This window comes from Mustela erminea, chromosome 19 (assembly GCF_009829155.1).
Source record: "Mustela erminea isolate mMusErm1 chromosome 19, mMusErm1.Pri, whole genome shotgun sequence".
NCBI lineage: Eukaryota > Metazoa > Chordata > Mammalia > Carnivora > Mustelidae > Mustela > Mustela erminea.
In genome coordinates this window covers 45,205,849-45,227,562 of record NC_045632.1, presented here as the reverse complement: position 1 = coordinate 45,227,562, position 21,714 = coordinate 45,205,849, and the positions used below count along the sequence as shown (strand labels likewise).

Below are 21,714 nucleotides of genomic sequence, written 5' to 3'. Positions count from 1 at the left end.
TTGATTTCTTCCTTTGCCCAATCCTGCTTCTTCCCCAAGACCCTTAATAGTGTTTTACTCACATATACTTCCCCTAAGTTCCCTGAACACAAATGCCCCTCTTAGATTAGGATAACTCAGCCTAAGACTGCCACTCAGGGAAATGGACGCTGAGGGTAGACAACAGTAAAGATTCTGTTGTTTTATTACCCTGAAGGAAACCCAGTGGGCAAGAAGTGTGTGGCCTACATCATCAAGAAGAATTTCAGGGGCACCTGGGTGGCTCAGTGGGTTAAGCCTCTGCCTTCACCTCAGGTCATGATCCCAGTGTCCTGGGATCGAGCCCCGCAAAAGGCTCTCTGCTCAGCAGGAAGCCCACTTTCCCTCCACCCCCTGCCTGCCTCTTTGCCTACTTGTGATCTCTGTCAAATAAATAAATAAAATCTTAAAAAAAAATAAAGAAGAGTTTCAAGTTTTATTCTATAAGACTGATGAATTATTCATTTAGATCCACAAACTTTCTGTCAATTATTAATCAACTGTAAACCAGTCAACTGTATTTATTGCAAATAATAATAATTGCTAACACTTATGTGCCAGTCTTAGTTTAAAGACTTCACAGGTATGAACTCATTTAATCTTTGCAACAATCCAATAAAGTAATTACTATTATTATCCCATTTTCCAGACAAGGAAAGTTGGTACATTTAAATGGTCTTCTCAAGGTCATGGAGCTAGTACTAAGTATAGCTATAAATAGGGCTGTCCCAGGTACTACATTCCATTGTATCCTGGTCCTCAGCTATTCAGCTAGCAGCATCCCCATTAGGTCAGTGCTGTTCTTCAAAACAGCAACTTGACAAAGTTGGGCTATGTTTAGGAGGCAAGGAAAGGAGGCAGGTGGGATGAGCAGGAAAGAGTATTCTCTAGGTGGGAAGAATAGCATGAGCAAAGCCTTACTAAAAATATGGAGAGGGGAGCAGATCACAGGAAGGAGATGCTTGGCTATCTTGGAGAGAGGGCAGGTAGGGGAGATGAGGAAGGCAAACATCTGGGCTCTGGAATCAGAGAGAGCTATGGAACTTGAGCAAATGTCTTATCTTCTCTGAACTTTGAATTCCTTTATCTCTAAAAGGGGGAAAAAGAGACATCTCAGGACTATCAAGAGGATTAAATGAGAAAATGCATGTCAAGTATTTAACTGAGTGCTTGGCACTCAGATAGCACTACCAATACATATCATCATGAGCCCTTCCCTTAACCATGACCAAAGAAGAAAAATAAACAAATGAAAAAGACATATTCTGACTTGCAGAATTGTTTTTAAAATTACCTTTTACAAAATTATCCATGTAATGCAAGTACTTCTGCAAGGCCTCTAAAGAGGAATAGCAATTCCTCACTTCACCCTCTCTCCAGTCCTGATTCCGGCTCCCGAGAGCAATCTCCCGCTTACTACTGGTGTCTGCCTCCCTTTTTCTAAACTAATCTGATTTTCTTTAGTTTCTTGATTTGGGCTCTTTTTACTATTATCTAATGACTTCACACTATGGAAAATGAGGATTCAGATCTCTTATAACTCTAAGCACGTGCATGTATGTATATACCCGTGCCATTCTATTGATATAGTTATATAACATTTTTTTGTTAACAAAACACTTTCTGTCTATATTGTAATTGTATTATTACCATACAAACATTATTCACACATGCTTTGTGGTTTATTATAGTTACAGTTCTTTCTGGGCACAATTTTGTTATTTTTCCAGGACTTAGTAATGGTCTTGGTTTTTGTTTTGGGGTTTGTTTGTTTTTTGTCTGCTTGGTTTTCTACATATGTATAATTAATTTATCCCCCAATTCTTGTCACTTATGAATTTCTTACAAATATGTTTAAACCCATCAGATTAACTATCCTAATCATTTTTTTCCCTCAGAGACATCCTAGGGCCCTATGTCTTATTACTCTAAACTAGACTAGGTTTCTATTTTTACCCTTCTGACCAACAGTCATCCTACAAAGCCTCTTCTCCATTATCCCAAGCATCCCATTTGCCTCCTTCTAGTGTTAAATCATCTGTTTTTTTTTTTTTTAATCTTCATGCTTCTTTTTTAGTTTCTTTCGTCTTCATCAGGAAAGTACACCCTTCGATAACTTTCTTAGAAAAGGGACGGGGGGGCGCCTGGGTGGCTCAGTGGGTTAAAGCCGCTGCCTTCGGCTCAGGTCATGATCTCAGGGTCCTGGGATCAAGCTCCGCAGCGGGCTCTCTGCTCAGCAGGGAGCCTGTTTCCCCCTCTGTCTCTGCCTGCCTCTCTGCCTACTTGTGATCTCTCTCTCTGTCAAGTAAAATGAATAAAATCTTTAAAAAAAAAAGAAAAGAAAAGAAAAGAAAAGGGACAGGGGAGGTAAATCCTACCATCATGCTTAAGCAGCAGTTTGGTTCTTAAGTTCTACACTGGAAATAATTTTTGCTCAAGGTTTACTGTTTTCTAGTTTCCAGAACTTCTGTTCAAAAAGCTGATGTTGATTGGAACCATTTTACTCTCTGAAACTTTTAATCTTTGTATGAAATTTCTGCCATATTCACTTGTTTCCTTAGTACCTGGGTGCTATTTCTCATCTTGAACTCTTTCAAAAACACCATACCACTCTTATTCGATGGATGTGGCATCACCCCTCGTCTGAGTATCTTAATTCTGTTTTTACATTTTCGACGGCTTTCTGCCCTGTTTCCATCGCCTCTGAGTTCCTTTCTCTCTTTGTTTGTTCTTGTCATCAAGATAAAGTTTTCCTCAAGTATCTGGAGGAACACTGTTCATTTATATTTTTAAGATAGACACTTTTTAAAAAGCTGTTGGAAGGTCTGTGGGGGGTTGATGTCCTCTGCATTTAGGAGGAGATCTGGTCGTTTCCCTGAAATCCCAGCTGACAGTATCTATAGAACTTTCCTCTTGGAATCTTCAACTCCTCAGGGAGGAATCCTCCAGTCTCCAGCCTGGAGCTGATCAACAATGTTTCCCAACCAGATGGCAGACAGGAGCAAAGATGTGTCATCATTCAGCACACAGACTTCAATTAATCCTCATGTGCAGTGAGACTAGTGTCCCTCACTCACCTATGCCTGAATCCCCAAGTGAGACCCTATTCAATAGCCTCTCCAGAACCTAAGATTCTGATAAAGTTCAGCAAAGTACTATAGGGTGAGGGAATCACTTCTCTTTTCTCCAACTTCCAAACAGTTCTATTCCCAGTCCTACCCATTCCCACACTTGCAGAGATAGGCAGGGTCTCCAATAGCAGAACCTTTATGTTCTAGCACCCCAAATTGGCTCAATTCTTGACTTTGTCTTTTGCAGGCATATAGTTCTACCTTTCTATTATCTGCTAAATTAGTTACCATCAGTCCGATTATTTTTCAGCTTCCGAAATTTTGTTGACACTTCTTATCTGCCATCACTTTTTCTTCTATGTTTGTTGTCTTTGTGGTTTTATATTTTATACTTAAACTGTCATTTCAGTGAGGCTAAGAGCACAGAGATAAACCTACATGTTCAAGCTGCCATGTTCCTGAATTATGTCTTTTTGGGGGATGCCTCCTGGTGAACCACTTCCATTCTCATTGGAGTATTTGCTCTCTGAAATGCCGAGGAATTATCACAACTGATTTATCCAGTGCAATATCAGAGAAGGAAGCAACCAAACAATGTAAACCTTTCAATAAAGCACAAGACACATGATGATTAAAATGCACTCAGGAATCTGTATGGTGGGTGCAAGCCCAGATCAACCTCAGTGAGGAGCCTCATGTCTCTCACTGTGAATGGCTGAGGAAAATGGAGGCCAACTATGTAAGTACTGATCAGCTACCAGGATGTTCCAAGGAGTCACATGTTCTGTGTCTCCTGGTTTCATCCTAACATCCTCATACAAGCATTACCAATTTGGGAGAGATCTGGCTTCATTAAGCATTCAAGCAGCATTTGTTTAGTCCTGGGACTGAAAGGGAATAAGTTTCATGTAGCTTCATCTTAATGAAAGTTTATTATGTTGTAAATCTGATGTAATTTCAGGGGCTTGCCGCCTTGCATGATGGATGCATTATCTGGCCTAGGAATCTTAAGAAGTGACTTCATAATGTACTCACACAAATCCCAACATTGGATAGACCCACTCTATAAATCTTCTGCTTAAATACTCTGTTTTCTTAAAGTATATGTATGCATATGTGTGTGCACACACAGGTGTGCTGTGTCTAATTCTTGCATCAGCCAGAGGCCCAGTAGGAAACAATTTGTACACACTCAAATGGGGATACTGAGTAGAATTTAATGAAGAGAGTATCTGCCAAGATGTGAGCTGGGTTTGGGGAAACCCACAAGGGACAGTGAAGCAGCAGCACCCCTGGGCTAGCAAGAGCACAGGAACCATTACCACCCCTAGGCCTGAAGGTGCCAAGGAGGGCAGGGTTGCCAGTACCTGGCAAGAGTAGTAGTTGTTGGAAAGGGCTGCACCCAGGAGCTATGGTCTTCAATAGAGAAATGCAACCAAATCTGCCCCCAAAAGGGAGAAAGCCAGAGGGATAAATACTATGACCTTACTTTCCTACTGCCTCCCATTCTACAGAGCCCTCCTATCGAACAAACCAAAGTAGAAGCTACAGGACAAAGGAAGGAATTTGTTGCATTTATAAAGGTCACCATCCTGGGCACACAGACCGTAAAATACTCAAGTGGGGTATGCTAAAGATTTTGGATCCTTGGGCCCTTCTGAAGAAAGAGGAATGATGGAGTTGGGATTAGAAGTAGGTGAACACCCATGTCATAAAGTGACTTTAAAACAGGCTTCTATTGTTGTGATGTTTTACACCATTATTTTTTGTTTGTTACATCTTTGCTTTGCCCATTAGGCTCTAAGTTCCAGGAGATGAATGGCCATGCTCTTTTGTATCCCAGCCCAGTGCTTAGCATACAAAGACCTAGTAAGGACCGAAGTGAATTTCTAGAAATCACAATGACAATGAAAGACTTCAGCTCCTCCATCCACAAAATGGGAATGCAGGGAATGGGGGATGATATGAAGCTACATGACTTAAGTGACTCCAAAGGCTATAATCCACATGCTCAAAACGCACTGAATTAAAAGAAGTCTAGAATGTCTGGAATTAAAGAGCTGGAAGGCATTTCAAATATTATTATTACTCTTACTGCTACTATTGTAGACATGTCCAAACGGGATCATATGTTCAGGGCATTTCTGGATCATAGCAGAGTAGCTGATCTGTTCCACGATAAATGCATCCCAGGCAGCAACTGTGCCGTCAAAACATAATCAGTCAACAGAATATGCTTCTCAGGCCTCAAAAATTTCTCTCTCTCTCTCTCTCTCTCTTTCTCCCTTTCAAAAATGGACTCAAGCCCTAGGCAACATAACCACTGAGTTTTATTATAAAATACATTTCAAAATAATGGTTGCAAGTCTTGGAAGCAGAGAAGAAGATGAAAAAGAAGAAGTAAACAAGGCCTTTTTCTTCTACTAAATGATAAATTAAAAGCAGCACTTTGCTGTTCTGCCTCATTTATTATTACATTGCGCTCTCACTGCTAGAGTTAAGGTTGTGTCAGCGTTTCCATTATAAACCCCTATTTTCAAGGGTTTATAATTCAGCCATAAAAATTTGCTCCAGGCTTAAACTTGCCATGCAAAAGGTCTCATTGTAGGACCGAACTTAGGGACAAATTCAAAGGAGGGAGAAATGAGTTGGCTGGTCTGAGGTTAAAAATGGGAACCAAAAAATCGTCCTAATTGGTGGCCTTTCTCTCAGATTCCGAATGTGTCCTGAATCTTAGGGAAACCTGAAATACCAAAAGGAGATGAGAGAGAGAGTATAATTTTTCATTCCTTTATGGGGGAAAAAAAAAGGCATTATAGGCACAGAGGAGCATTAGACACAGATACATACTAAAAGCTAACCTATAGCGGATGCTCCTGCACTTAGAATTTACACAGTGCTACTGATTTACCAAACTAGATCACATATCTGGGTGTCCACTGCATGGTTAGTTTTTATTTTACAACAACTCCTGTAAAATGTGAAAGAGGGACATGTGGGACGCACCAAAGAAAGCATAGCATTTCTGACCATGAACACTATTCTCTTCCACTTCACTCTTTCTGCCTCCAAGTGGATAATGTGCAAATTATGTTTGTATTAGTGTCCCAACTCCAGATAAGTTCTAGATGCCTTCTATGGCATCATTCTTTCTCTGTGTACATTTGAGTCCCAAATCTAAGCTTAATGCCTTTACTCTGCTGGTGGGAGTCCATCTTCATTATAAATTTATTTTCCTGTAAGGTTAAACTGTATCCAAAATGCCATGAGACAGACACCAGCTTACAAAGTGCGTTATGGAGTTTAGCAAGTCAATAATGTTCAGCCAAATCATGAAACGCATCTCCAAACCAGAAAAGCAATTTTGTTTCGGCACTGCCCACAAATAAGAATGAAAGAGGAACCGTGTTACTTACAGATCTAGAGAGGTGTTCAGAAGTAACATTTCAATCCTTGGAGAGCTGAGCTTCCACTTCAATACTTGGGGCTAGAGAGCTCTGTGGATTTAACTTCTGGATTAGAAGCCAAATGTACTGATCAGCAGGTCTCTAACTTGAGGGTACATCAGAATTCCTGCACCACAGAGTTTCTGACTCAGTAGGTACATTCAGGCCAAGATTTCAGGACAAGAATTTGCATTTCTACCAGTTCTTATGTGATAATGATGTTGTTGGTCTGAAACTACACATGCAACTTACTGGTTTAGTAATAAAAATAAAGAAATGTTATTGTATTCCAAATGCTGTATTCTAAAGTATTGTCCTCTTACGGCTTTTAGGAGTGTCCTCAAATGAAATCTTTTGAACTCCTAGAACCCTTGTAATGGTATAATGAGCCACAGTTTACAGATGGAAGAATTAAGGGCATGAGTTTTGTCTGATACCAGGAGATAAATCAATAGCAGAGCCAGGACGAAGAATCAAATTCCAGACCTCTAATTCCACAGTCCAGGTGTGTTCTGACCTATGCTGGCCGATTGGCCATTCTTCATAATATTAAGTAACAGCACATATGGGCCATAGAGGATTTAAAATAGAATCATGATGCATTCAATATGCAGCATGAAAACAGACCACTTTTACAGCCTTGAATTATCAAGATCTACTTTATGCTTGTACCCACTTTTATTTCAGTAAGTGCAAAGTACAGCTTAAGAAAGACAACATGAATATGGTGGAATGGGTTCTTATGTCCAAGGACCGTGACTGCGAGGCTCCACTGATGTCATCACAAGAAAAGCTCTCCGAAAAGAGCGAGGCATCAGTATCATCTTATTTCACTTCAGCCACCAGAAACAGAGCTGGCAATACTAAATCACAGAAATAATGTGAGGAAGGAAAGAAAAAGACAACTGCGGACAAAACAAGAAGGGAAAGTTTTATTAATTCTAAATACGCTTTCCCCATTGGGTTTACACTAGCATTTGCCCTAATAGGTTCCAGATGTTCTGCCGTCCTGTAAGTAGCTACCTAGGATAAAACAGTAGCTTGCCTCCTTTAGGAAGGTGAAATCGTGGACCTCAGGACTGATTTACAGTTTAGTTAAATCAGAGCCCACAGCATGAATGCACAGTGATCGGCAAGTAGTGGGTGAAGGTGAAAATGACTGTCAGAAAAGGCTGGCGGCTCAAGAGTTAATACCAACGTTTTCTTTGAATGCAGCCTTCTGTAGTAGCTAATGAAGGTAATGAAATATGACATGTAGTTTGGCCCTTGACCATGGAGTGCACCCCCCTCCCCTCTGTGCTGCGAACAAAGCCAAAACAGATGTAGCGACTTCTGTATGGTTTGGGGTTGACGTTTGTTACACAGAGCAGGTCACCATGTACATTCCCAGAACGTTCGCTTCTGACACACGCGGCATTATCTGAGAATGATGCTGCCTTTGTTTGTGAGGTGCAGGGAGAAGGGAGGGACCAAGAGAGCAGACAAGGGGACTTGAGCCTCTAAGAAAATCAAGCCAAATTCCCCTCCTTTTCTTTGCTCTGGTTCTCAGCCATCATGCGCCTTGCCTCCTCCTGACCCTCTGGAATATGGAAAAACAAAACAAAAAAAAGCATTCTGTCCTTTAGAGGAAATAAAGAGGCCGTTTTGCTTCAACAAAGGAGCTTTCGACAAGGCTGGATTTTGTAGGAAAATCCCCCTGTACATTTACGGCTGATACTCAATGTGCTGGACTCGAGGACAGTCTGGATTCTTATTTCCAAAAGTCACCTGTGTTGGTCACAATCAATAACGAAAAGGAAGCATCTCCCTGGCAAACAACAACAGAGTTTCAGGTTTTCTGACTAATGTCAGATCTGTGCGTGGTATCTCCATGCGAATGGACAGGTCTCGAAAGAATATAGGCTTCTTGCTAGAAAAAGTGCTTGGCTTGGCTCTGCTGCCAATACTAATTGTAGCTACGCTGTATGTAGCTCCTTCACTCTGGAAGGCCACTGGGCTATCGGACTGTGGAATTTTTCTCCCCTAGGGATCTCAAGTGGTTTTCTTTAAAGAAAATCCCATCCAGTGTTGGCCTAACATAATATCTATTCTTTCCAAAGCATCAGAACTAACCAGCAAAGTTAAGTTTAAAAAAAAAGAAGAGGAAAAATGGAAGGTAGGGAGGAAGAGTCTTGACAATTGATAGCCTGTTTCAAATGTTATTTATCATTCTCAGCAGAAACACTGACATGTGCCTTTTGAAAGGGGACACTGTACCTTTAACCTTGAATCTGAACGCATTCTTAATTTGGGATGCAAGCTGAGGTTCAAAAACGGATAGCCTTTGGGTGGTGGGTGGGGGAGGGGTGTGGCTGGATTTATTTACGAGACGTGTGGAAAATTTTGACATCACATGCTAGAGCCATTATTCACATGTTACATGACATAAGATTGGCCCATTTAACGCAGCAACATCACATACAAAATTTGATTTTGTCCTCTGACAGTAGGCTGGTCCTCTGCTGCTCACCCTCCTCTACCCCACACCCCTGAAATGTAATCTTTTTAGGTTAAAGGCCACAGGAAAATGATTTACGTAGGCTATGGCTTTCCTCAGACCCTGGAACACTGGGTTTGGACCAAGTTCCCTCATTAATGACAAGCTGAAGAAGGGAGGGGACATAGGACTTGTGGGGAAGGGGTGTCTTCTATAATAGGGGACCCCAGCCTGCCACAAACCCCTCTAAGCCCTTTACTGCCACAGCTGATTCCCAAAGGGTAAGACCCTGGTGGAGCCTCAGAGCTGCTCATCAATTTTAGGAAACATCCACTTCTAAGACATATTAGCCTAACCTTTTGTCTGATTATGGAAAAACATCTGAAGTCTAATAAGAATTAGACCTGGAGGGTAAAAGATACCAATACCTTTAGGTTCTGCCAGCCTTTATTCAAAGCACTGTTGCTCCCACAATTGCATTTTATGCACACGGCACAATCCTGAGTGGTACAGGGACCCCACTTTGCAAATGGGAACAGAAGCTATGAAATAGTGGCCTGAGGTCAGGCACGTACAAGTGGCCTGAGCGTAGGTCTCCTGACCCAAAAGCCTCTCCTCTTTCCTTTTTAGCTAATTATTCTATGCCGTTTTGGCATCTGGAAGAAGTCTGTAGGGGGCCAAGAACTATATTGGGTGTTTTTATCCCATTTAAGCAGAGTTTACATATTGCATAAAATTTCCTATCATATAGCCCACAACCAAACCCTGTATCTTTTGGGTTGGAATAACATCATGGTGTACAAAGTTCTGAGTTCAGTTCCTAGACAAATGAAAAGAGGCTGCCTTCATGCTCTTTGTTGCAAAAAAAATCTAGTACCTAAAACTCATGCTACAGTGAACACACCCAGGACTGGGTGGCTACATTTTTACAGGCAACAAACGAGTAAGTCCAGCTCAGTGCTTGGAAAAGGTACTGGCTTAAGCAAACATGCGTGCTGAGCTAAAACCTCTGGGTGTCATGAACTGCTGGCCAAGGGCCCGTGGGAGTGGGGAGAAGTTGCAGGCTCTGACACAGTGAGGAGTCTGGGAGGAAGGGCACACACCCTGAGCATCTGGCTTTGATATACATGCTGAGAACTCTACCTAGAGTCCAGAGGCTATCACCATGACTTTGCTTTGTCTGGAAATCTCATTGCTTGAGTAAAGCAGATTCGATCTCTTCATTTAGAGGAGCCACCTCCTAAGGTAGCCAAGCAAGCTGTTTAACAACTTATATTTTTACGTTCGAGGCTAAAATCTGAGAGAGAGTCTCCAGCAGGTTGCAAATCAGAGCCAGACTTCGCTGCTTTCTGGTGAACATGGAAATGCATATTTGGTTGGCAGGAGGTGAAAGGAATAAAAAATCCTTCCATGTTGTTAAAATCCCAATCAAATATATCAAAAAGAAATGAAAGCACTCAGTTGAAAAGCTATCTGCACTCCCAAGTTCACAGCAGCACTACAATAGCCAAGACATGGAAACAACCTAAAGCTCCATCAACTGATAAATTAAAAAAAAAAAAAATGCGAACCCCCCCCCCAAACACAGACACTCCATGGAATATTATTCTGCCATTAAAAAAAAAGAAAAATCCTGCCATTTGCAGTAACACAGACCAACCTTGAGGGCACTATATACTAAATGAATTCAGAGGAAGACAAATACTGTATGATCTCATTTATATGTGGATCCAAAAGAAGAAGAGAACTCACAGAAAAAGAGATCAGATTTGTGTATAGCAGGAGTGAGAGTGTAGGGGGAGAACTGCGGAAAGGCAGCCAGTTACAAACTTGCAGTTTTAAGATAAGTAAGTACTAGGGATATAATGTACGACATGATGCCTGAGGCTAACGCTGCTCTGTAATATATGGGAAAGTTGTTAAGAGAGTGGATCCAGAGTTTTCATCATAAGGGAAAAAAAGATATTTTGTATGCTTTTCCCTTTTATTTTATCTACATGAGATGATGGATGCTCACAGCAGTCATCATTTCACAATATATCCAAGTCAAACCATTATACTGTACGCCTTAAATGTATATGGTGATGCCTATCAATTATATCCCAATAAACTGGAAAAATGTCTTAAAATCTCCCTTTAAAAGAGAAATATACCCAAATTTAATAGTTGTTTAAAAATAAAAAAATACAAAAGTAAAAACCCAATCATGCTACTAAGAGACACAATGTGTGACATATACTTTAGGATCTTAAAGAGCAGACATAACTGACACTTCAGTGGATCTTCCAGAACGACCCATTCCCTGCTTTGATAATGATAGTAACCCCTTAACTAACCCTCAGCAGTAGAAGGGATCTTACTCATTGACGACAAATGTTAAAAAGTGCGAGTTAAGAGGTTCTTCTGAGTCTGACTGCAATGCAATCCTGCCTGGAGACAGGGAGAGACACTGGGTGATCCCTCTTGCCTCCAATCTGCTTTTCCCTAGTGCTGCTGCTACAAGTTGGACCCTATAAAACTGTCTGTATCTTAGTGCTTTGATCTACATAATCAGCAAATTCATAGGGTTCAACCTGATACATTTCTGAGCTTGGTAAATAGACCAGTTTAACATTCAACACTTAAATGAATCACAGCAAATGGAGAACAAAACAGCTTGGAGCATTATATCCAGTGGAAAGACTTGTTATATAATGTTGTGAGCATATTACATAACAGGTATCTAATTTTCTTTTGCTTCTGAATGCAGAGCATACTGACATTTTTTTCTTTAGTGCCCATGGTCAGGGTAAAAAAAAAAAAAAGAGAGAGAGAGCGAGATTAACAAAAATACTATAAAATACTACCAAAACCATTAAACATTTTGCACAGCTATAGTCAATTTAGGGATGAATATGAAGTTTAAAAGATAAGAAGAGAGACTTAGAAGTATCAAGGCAATTCAACTCTAGATGCCCCCACCCCCTGAAAATATAAAAAAATAATGTTGCTGCTAGCAAAGATATTAACCAATTTCCTCATATTCTCACTGTTCCTTGTTAGAGCCCATCATCCAAGGAAAACAGGCCAAGCAGTGGAAAATTACAGGTTTTCCAATAAGACAGACCAACCACAGTTCTGGAGTTTTCATTTCTGAGTGAGCACACATGTCACCCGAGAAGAGAAATGCCAGCAGGATCTAGAAGTCACCCAATGCCACTGAAAAGAGGTAAGGGCCTGACAAAGCTATAAGCGTCCAAGGGTCTCAGAAGGCTGTAGCCACCTCTACATATCCTAGTAAATGGAGTGCATGGCAGGGCATTAGCAGGCCAAAGTCAGCCAGAGGTCATGGCCCCTCTGCTGATGGGTTCCATAATGGTCCAGATAATGCATACTTGGGAGAGAGAGTAGGGACAACTACATAAAGACATGGAGAAGAGGACCAAAAACTGCCTCACAGCTGTTTCATGACATCCTGTGGGTAAAATCACTTTAACCCCTGCCTTGCTGGGGCCAAAACATGTCCTTGAGTCACATGATAAAGCATTTCCAGGTTGAAGAAATGTTACATAGGAAAACAAACAAACAAACAAACAAACAACTAAACAATGTCCATGCAGGCTGGTTGTAGCCGTCAATGAACACAGAGAGAAATAGTCCACAAGTTTTAAAGAAGCAGGTTACACATGTGACATGGCCTCATAACCTGGTCCTGTGAGGCACAGCCTTCATTGCACAGTGTTTCCAAAAGGCTGGGGATCTAGGGTGGTTGAATGCTTAGGGCTGTCAAAAACCAAAAAGTCAGTTCCTGAGAGCTTAAGATCCATGGAGTCCAGCAGCAAATATAAGTCAGAGATGGCTGAAATTTTCAAGTTTGATTCATTGTGTGACAACAAAACACCGAAGTCAACCAGTGTGGCAGTATAGACTGGAATAGAATTAGACCTATACTGACATGGTGGGGAAAGAGCTCTAAAAATGTCAGGGAACCTGCACACTCTTCCTGGCTCTCTGTGACCCTCAGTTTCTTCATCTGAAAATCAGGATCATAGGAATTACTCTATGGATAGAATACACTAATATATATAGACAAAGCATGCTGGCAACATGAAAACTTTCAATATCTGTAAGATATTAATATCACAGCTACCACTGTTCCAATGTACATCCAAGACTCAGTTCCTGTGCTTGTTGTTTAACTATTTATTTATGCAGTAGTTTGGAAAACATGGCCTCAGCTGGCATCAGAATTCCTTTTAGGGAACAGCCTTTTTGAGGAAAATATCCTTGATAAGGCACTTGCAGAGAAGGTGAGACCCTCAGAGCTTTTGTCAGAAGGAAATAAAGAAAGCAGCTAAACTGAAATGCACTGAAATGCATTCAGAAAAGATACGAATTTGGGGCAGAGGGACAAGTGAGGAAAGAAGGGCAAGAGTATAGGGAGTCTTGGAAAATGGCAGGAAAGTTGAAAAAGGACCCAAGGGGTGATGTGTAAACATCCCTGCCCTACCAAAGCATCAGTAGCCTTCTATATATCGCACATATACACACTCCTTGCCTGAGTGGTTGGTCTGAAGGAAAAGGAAGACAGCCACATTCCTTAGCTGTATCATACATCCTAGACAAAAGAGGAGCCCTGAGACAATTTCCCAGATGAACTCATTCCACAGAAGTGGGAGCTTGCAGGCCAAAGGCAACCACAAGGATGCATAAGCCCTTTGGAAATCTATAAAGCATTGAAAAGGGCCATGTATTTACATGGGACGTATCTGGAGTGGGGTAGGAGCTTAACCAACTTTTCTAGGAATTTTAGGACACTAAAACCGTACCTGATGTCTGAGTTACAAATGGTCTGCTAATATTAAGTAATCAGAAACATACTCCCAGCATACAGCAATTTCTCTCTCTGTCTACCGTTCCCTCAAGGGAACCTGATCTAAGCACCAAGATTCTTCAAAGTTTCCACTGAATCTGATGTGTCTATTTAAATTCTGTGGGAGAATGTAGAAGCAAGCCCCTGTCTAGACCCCCGGTGAATGCTGTGCTACTCCAGAGGCACCAACCCGGAGAAGTGGGAATAATACTCTTCTTATAGGAAACTTGGATCTATATCCCCCCCATACTCAGGCAACCTTAAGAAACCCACCTCCTTTCTGACCCTCAGTCTCCTCACCTGAAAACAGCAATGACTAATAGCCACTTCAAATGATACAATGATTAAATGAGAAAAAGCAACAAAAATGTTTTTGAAAATGATAAGATACTGTTTAGGTGTAAATGGAAAAAAAAAAAAAAAAAAGCCCAGAGTCGAATTCTCAAGTAGGCCCATATTGTGATAGCAAACGACATTTATGTTGGCTATAAAGCATCTAGTGATAGAACTGGAACTGGGGGAGATTTCTTTGACCTTCCTTCCCTTTAGCACAGCATTCTCATCCACAAAGGTGGATAAGGGAGGCGAGATGCTCCTTTTGCTTAGGAACGTGGTATAGACTCCTTATGGACCTGTTGCTTCCATGGCTCCCCTTGAGACAGCTAACACTCCACACAGAGCTTCCTGAGGGAACAAAATAGCCTCTCCCTTACTCCCAGGAGGAAAAAGAACACAGGAAAGTGACTTGATATGACTACAGGTCTGCCTTGAAACCTCCCCCAGCAGATCAGGAAATAGAAAAGGATAAACTCCAAAGTCAATCTTCGATCTCCAGGTTTTGAAACTGTTTCTAGTTAAGGTGTAAAGGATGTAGGAAAGGATAAGAATTTTATTCTCCTTATTAAAAGAATCAAAACACCCCAATATTGATTTTTGCTCTTCATTACCAAACATGCACGGTAATAATAACAGCAACAACTTAACGCCGAAATAATCAGTGAGCGGATTCTTATAGCCTCATAAGTCACAGGAATGTATTTATTAGGGACTGTGATCATGGTGTGAGTGTGCTCAACGGTAGCTTATAAATTATTGTTGTAATTTACATTGTGCCTTTTTTCTCTTTCCACCTGTTCTGAAGCCCATCCAAAAATCCTCATCATGCCATTTACAATCGGAATAATGAAACGTCAGAGCTCCCGCTGGCCCGCCGGCCCACCAGCCCACCGGCCCACTGGCCCACCAGCCCTGGTGCTCTCTCAGCAGTCTTCACGGGGCCCACGGCCACAACAACATCAGCCTCCCAGTTGCCCACCTCCAGCAGCGCCTGGGCCCCAAATCAGGGTCCAAAATCAGACAGCATCTTCAGGGCTCAAGTCCATACTATTATCTACAGCCAAAGGAGAAAAAGTGTCCATCCTCCTCCTGGGAACACAAGCCACAGGGAAGGGACACTCTGCTTCCTGAAGATGATTTCTGACACACTGACTCTATAAAAGGGCATAAGCTGGTGTGTGTCATTCTTCAGTCCCTTGCCAGTCCTGGCAGTTATAAACCCAGGGCTTCTCCTTTCAGAGTGCAATAACTACCACATCCTAATAATGAACAAAACCAACATCAGTGACACTGCCTGGAAATGAATGTTACCACTTAGATTCTAATAAAAGAGAAGTTGGAACAAGCTGTACCAGGTGTCTTCTATTTGTACTTATATTCAATTATATAGCATATGTTTTTAACGGAACGGTTAAGAACGGATTTGTATATTTTCAGGGTACTGCATCTTCTACCCTAACTGGTAAAATGAACTTGCTCAGTCACTTGCTCAGCTCCCCACCTCTGGTACCTTAACAATGCAATCAGTTCAACACTGAATGAACTGCCACACATATTTATTAAGCCCCTAGCATCGGAAATGACCAATACACATTTTCTGAATAAAGCAACAAGACAACATAATCCTCCTTGGCTGGGAGGCAGGTTAAAGGGATATATATGAGAGTGGCAATAAATCCTATCCCCCAATAGATACTGGTCCCCCAAAAGAGCTGGTCTTCAATCTTTACTCTTCACCGAAAAAAATTACTCCTGCAACTACATACATCAACCAGGAGGTGCACGAGGCAGTAGAGAGAGGACTGAGACCAGAAAGTCAGGACATATGGATTCAAGTTTTGACAGTGCTGCCAATTACTACATTAAGATGGGGCACATCACTTTATTTGCCCATGTTTCCATCTCGCCAGCTGTAAAATGGAGAGATCCAGATGGTCTTGTGGCTCTGAACTGTGGCTCTGAATTACCTTCAATAATTCTGGACTTGGCCTGTGTCCCACTGATAGGATAATACACATACTGAGATGTGTCCATTTGAACCTATTTCTATTTACCTGTTATTGTTGTGTCTGTGGCTATCCTAAACCCACAAAGACTACTAATGTATAGTAATGTGTGAAGAGACTCGTGTGAATCCATTTTACTTCTCTCTGCCTCAGTTTCCCAGCCCAAACTTTCCTGTGGCTCTGCTCTAATGTTCTAGCTTTCTCTAACAGCTCAGTCATAAGAACAGGGAAAATGTTCATTACAATCTATAAATTCCTAACTATCCTCATCCTTTGAGAAACTCACCTAATAGTCTGCCCCGGTCAGCAGTCGTCCTTGTTTATGAATTTGAAGGACAGTCCTTTAGTCCTGTCAAGAGAAACAAATGACTCCATTACCATAGGGACATGCCAAAGTCCTCAACGCCCCGGACCACAGAAATCATACCCCAACAAGATTCTAGGTGCAAGATACATGGCAAAATTGCATCAAATTGATTCTGTAGAAAATCCACCTACCAGGGTGAAGTACCAAAGTGTCAGAGGTCTTGGGCAATTCCAATAATCCCTTCAGGGAAGAGGGTGAAAAAGAGCAACAAAGCAAAGGCAATCGAGACGCAGTTCTATAGGGAAGGGGTGAGCCAGGGTGCTCACTGCCAAACTCTGGATGCTTTGCTATTGATGTTTCCCACAGTGAGATATGGCCCAGAGATGTTAGGAAATGCTGCATTGTCTTATAATGACCACATCTTTCAGTAGTCTTACTTTGTGGTTTGGAATATCCCACACATTTTCCAGCAGGAGGATCCCAGGCATTGACGATAGGACACAAGGTCTGTGGCTAGCAAGTAAGTCTCCACTAAAATCAGGGAGGGGGGTGGGATGGAAAAGGCTAATGCAGGTGACGTCTTTGCCAGGGGGCAGCACCAGATCCTGAAATGCTACCCTGTAGCCACAAAGCACCATTAATAGGCATGACTCTAATTCAAAGACTCTTGCTTATCCAAGTCATGTTTATGATGAGCACCATATTCAAAAGGTTGATAAGGGATGTTTTCTAAGCAAGACAAAGATGGAAATTGTAAAAATAAGCAGATACATATATCTGCAGGATGATTTATCATATATGCTTATAATACATGACCAACAAACCATTATTATTTCTATCACAGAGTTCCTACATATCAAGGGGAAAAGAAAACACAATAGAAAAACATGCAAAGGGGGCGCCTGGGTGGCTCAGTGGGTTAAGCCGCTGCCTTCGGCTCAGGTCATGATCTCGGGGTCCTGGGATCGAGTCCCGCATCGGGCTCTCTGCTCAGCAGGGAGCCTGCTTCCCTCTCTCACTCTCTGCCTGCCTCTCTGCCTACTTGTGATCTCTGTCTGTCAAATAAATAAATAAAATCTTTAAAAAAGAAAAACATGCAAAGGGATGGGAATGGGAATTTATAATATAGGAAATGCAAATGTCTAATAAATGCACGAACAGTGCCCAACCCCGGGGATAGTCAGGTAACTGAAAGTAAAGCAATAATGAGGTACCATTATTGACACATCATTATTGTCATTCTTGACAAAACTTAAAAATATTGATGACATCTAGTGCTGGGGATAATAATAGGAACAAATGCACTCCTGTATTTTTCTGAAGAAAATAGAAATTGCTACAATGTTTTGGAAAAGTAATCAAGCTATGGTTATAAAAAGATTAAAAACTCATTTACACTTTGACATGATAATCACATCTGAATCCACTCAATAGAAATAAAATCGCCGATATATAAGAAAATATGTATGAGGATGTTTACTCAAAATCTGAATATTGTAGAAAAAAATTTTGATTTACCTAAAAGTCTAAGAATACAAAAATGGGTAGCTGCATTATGCAAATTCTATAGAAAACTATGAACTTAATAAAAATAAGATGGTCTAGAAAGATGTTCTTTTTACATCAGTAAGTTTTTAGAAGTACATTTCAGAGTAATATGCGTTACAGGATTTTGCTTCTATAACAGAATTTTTAAAAAAGGAAAAACTGTGTGCATGTGCATGTGTGTGTGTTTGTGTGCACACTAAAATAATGGAATAGAAAGATATCCATCAAATTACTGAAAAAATTAATTACAATGGGTGATAGGAATGAAGAGAAAGAGTGGAACATTAGTTTTTTTAATGCATATTTATACACCTCTATATTATCTGATTTGCTACAATAAAGATGAATAAAACAACAGCAATAAAATTGTAATGCTAAAACAAACAAAAAGCTACACTAAGTTCTAGCAGTTTTCCAGTAAAGATCTACAGACTTTTCCCCACCAACAATGGCCCCATGGCCCTGGATGGCACCTCTCACATAGTTGATACCCAGTAAATGTTTGTTGAATGAATGAACATTCACAAAGATTTATTGAATGTGGTTGAAACAAGGTATAATTTCAGGGCCCAAAGAAAGATTTATCCTTACCCCTCCTATCTCCATCCTTTAAAAAACAACAGCTTTGTATCTGGAAAATTATTTGATATAATTTACAACCCTCAGAGGCCCATTAGAAGCTCCTAGCATCACAGCAAATGTGAGTTTCTTATTAAAAAATATGTGGGTCTTGTACAATGCCTGGGCCCACCTGGGAAAAATGCAGCAGCTTCTATTTCATTTGGGGGGAAAGAGAGTGAATTCTTCACCTTTCTGACATACAGTAACAGCACTGCAAAACCATTTTGAGCCTTTCTCTAAACTCTATGAAATTTTATATGGCCAAACCATTAAATATACACCACACACACACACACACACACACACACACACACACACAGTATGTTTCCATGTGGCTTCAATTCTCAAGGAAGTGAGTATACTTAATGTCTGCATATTATCTGCTGCTTCTCTGACATTGTATTTGAGGAAATACCCTTTTTATAGCTCTACATTGCACCTGCAAAACTTTTTCATAAACACCTATTCATTCACTCATCTCTGTTTACATATCTATCTCCCCATCACCACTGCCACCTCCTAGAAAGTGAGGACGATGATGTCTTTGTCTTTACACACTGTTGACACTCAGTCACCATGCAATGAAGGGATGTATGATCAATGGGTGAGTGAAAAATCACTCACTATTTATTCATGTATGCAACAAATTTACTGAGCACCTATGATGTACAGTGTCCGAGTCTATCCTGGGGATACAGCAACGGACAACAAAACACTCCAAGTCCCTGCCATCATGGAACTTACATTCTTGTGGGGGTCAGACAATAATCTGCTCCATGTACAATATAATGCCCAGTGGTATGGGAAGAAAATTAGAGCATAATAAGAAGAAAGACAGTGACAGGGGAAACTCTTAAGCTTGGGTGTGGGGTGGTCAGAGAAGGCCTGAGAAGGTGACATCTGATAATAGACTTGAACAAAATCAGGCATGGAAACATCTAGAAAAGAACATTCCCAATAGAGGGAACAAAAGTGCAAAGGCCCAGAGACAGGAATGTGATCGCACATTTGAAGAACAACAAAAAAGTCCATGTGGCCACAACACAGTGAGAGGAAATGGATCAGAGCTGGAGACCAAGCTGGATCCCCAAGGGTCCTGATGCCATGGCTTTACTTCAGCTAGGGACGGGAGGGGCTTCAGGGGCAATACAGGGAGAAGTGGGTCAGCCCTCATGCAGATGAACAGCTAGTTTTCCCAAGATGGGCAGCTTTGAGGGTGAGAGGTGGGGGTAGTTCACCCTCTAACACTGGTTGGTGTGGGGGTAGAAGGGGAGAAGAGTACAGTAAGGGGCCACACTAGGACATCCTGTTGTAAGGTTTCCAGGCTTCACCCTGACCCTATCTACAAAAACTTTTGCTTTCTCTTCGCTTTCCCTTTTCATCAGCGTCTTGACAAGTTTCCTGTAGAACAGTGCACCTTTCAAGAACTGGTGAAAGATGCCACTTTGGGAAAATGAGACCAAGGGGAACAACAGCTCCAGATCCCACTCTGCAAAAACCCCTCCAGCCTGGGCACTGCCCTAACCCTTATTAGGGTTTTGCTGCCTCTGGAGTAGAAGGAATCCATCATCCTGTCAGCAGATTTGAGCCTCGCCTGAGTGAATGGCAGCATTCTGTCCAATTTCATCTAGCACGCGACAGGGCAAAGAGGCACTGAGCTTCCACAAAATAGAAAATAACTATTAAAAAAAAGCAGGATGTAACAAAAAAAAATGCTTAATGAGTACAAATAAGCACTGTGAACTGAGAAAGAAAAGTGGTTACATCCACTGGACACCTCCAGGTGGGGCATCAGGAACCATGGGCATTCAAGACATAGGTACCTATATCACATAGCAACTGGGTATTAGTAATGCCCATATGTAATCTTCCATTATGCAAATCTGTCCTGACCTATGTGATACAAATCCATATGTTGACCAACACCCTTGGACTGATTTCTCTCTCCCTCTACCTTCCTTTCATCCCTTCCTTTCTTTTCTCAGTCCAAGAGTCTTTACATCCACTGATAACCAAATTTAGGAAAAATCCAAATACACGTCTTGGGAATATAACCACCAAATCATCTGCATCAATAAAATCCGTTGAGTGCTGCTAAAAATTATCTGTTTTTAAAATTAAGATAGCTTATCTACCCACTCAGGATGCTAGCATCTCTCTTCTTTCCAACATACCTTTAAAGTATACGTACTATGTCAGGGACTGTGCTAGATTACATGTATCATTTCATTCAATCTAATTGCCCTAACAATCCCTAAAAACTTGGTACTATTATTATGCCACCATTTTACATTCAAGGACTATAGGTTGATCCAAATCTCATACCTAAGTAATGGAAGATCCAGGGTTTAATGTCTATGGTTAGGAGATGACTCAGTCACCCTACCTCTCAATAGTAACCTTTCTGTTAGGCATAAGGCAGTGGCAGGAAGGATGTGCACACTGAAAATAGTCCAATTTCCTTCTTGAGAATATTCCATGATGGAACTTTGTGAAAAGAAGGGAAATGGTTATATCCATAACTCGGATTATGAGTATGTTTTATTACAAGAATGAAGCAAATTCTCCTTTGGGAGAAGAGTAAAGAAAAGAATATTATAGGGAAACCTGTTGAATTTCATTCATCCCATTTTGGCAGAGAAAGCAATGGTGGATGGTTAAGATTCTTATTGTATAACTGTTGTTATTGTTGAAAAGTCTTAATTAAATATCAAAAAGAAAAGTCGGTGGGGCACCTGGATGGCTCAGTGAATTAAAGCCTCTGCCTTTGGCTCAGGTCATGATCCCAGGGTCCTGGGATCGAGCCCCACATTGGGCTCTCTGCTCAGCAGGGAGCTTGCTTCCACCACCACCCCCGCCCCGCCTCTCTGCCTACTTGTGATTTCTGTCTGTAAAATAAACAAATAAAATAAAAACTTAAAAAAAAAAAAGAAGAAAAGTTGGGCATGTTAAAAAACCTTACAAGCTATGATTCCTTATATCTTACGCCTCAGGTAAATAGAAGATGGATGAATAGCTAGGAAATGAGAAAGA

The 21,714-nt window shown here is 41.1% G+C and overlaps 1 protein-coding gene across 1 annotated transcript in view; it reads right to left on the bottom strand.

Annotated features, from left to right (window-relative positions):
- Window positions 1–21,714, bottom strand: part of LOC116579026 (basic proline-rich protein-like) — an 822,180-nt gene that overhangs the window by 669,916 nt on the left and 130,550 nt on the right. The window contains exon 2 of the mRNA XM_032323799.1: window positions 16,492–16,554. The gene's annotated coding sequence lies outside the window, so the exon portion shown is untranslated. The remainder of the gene's footprint in view (window positions 1–16,491; window positions 16,555–21,714) is intronic.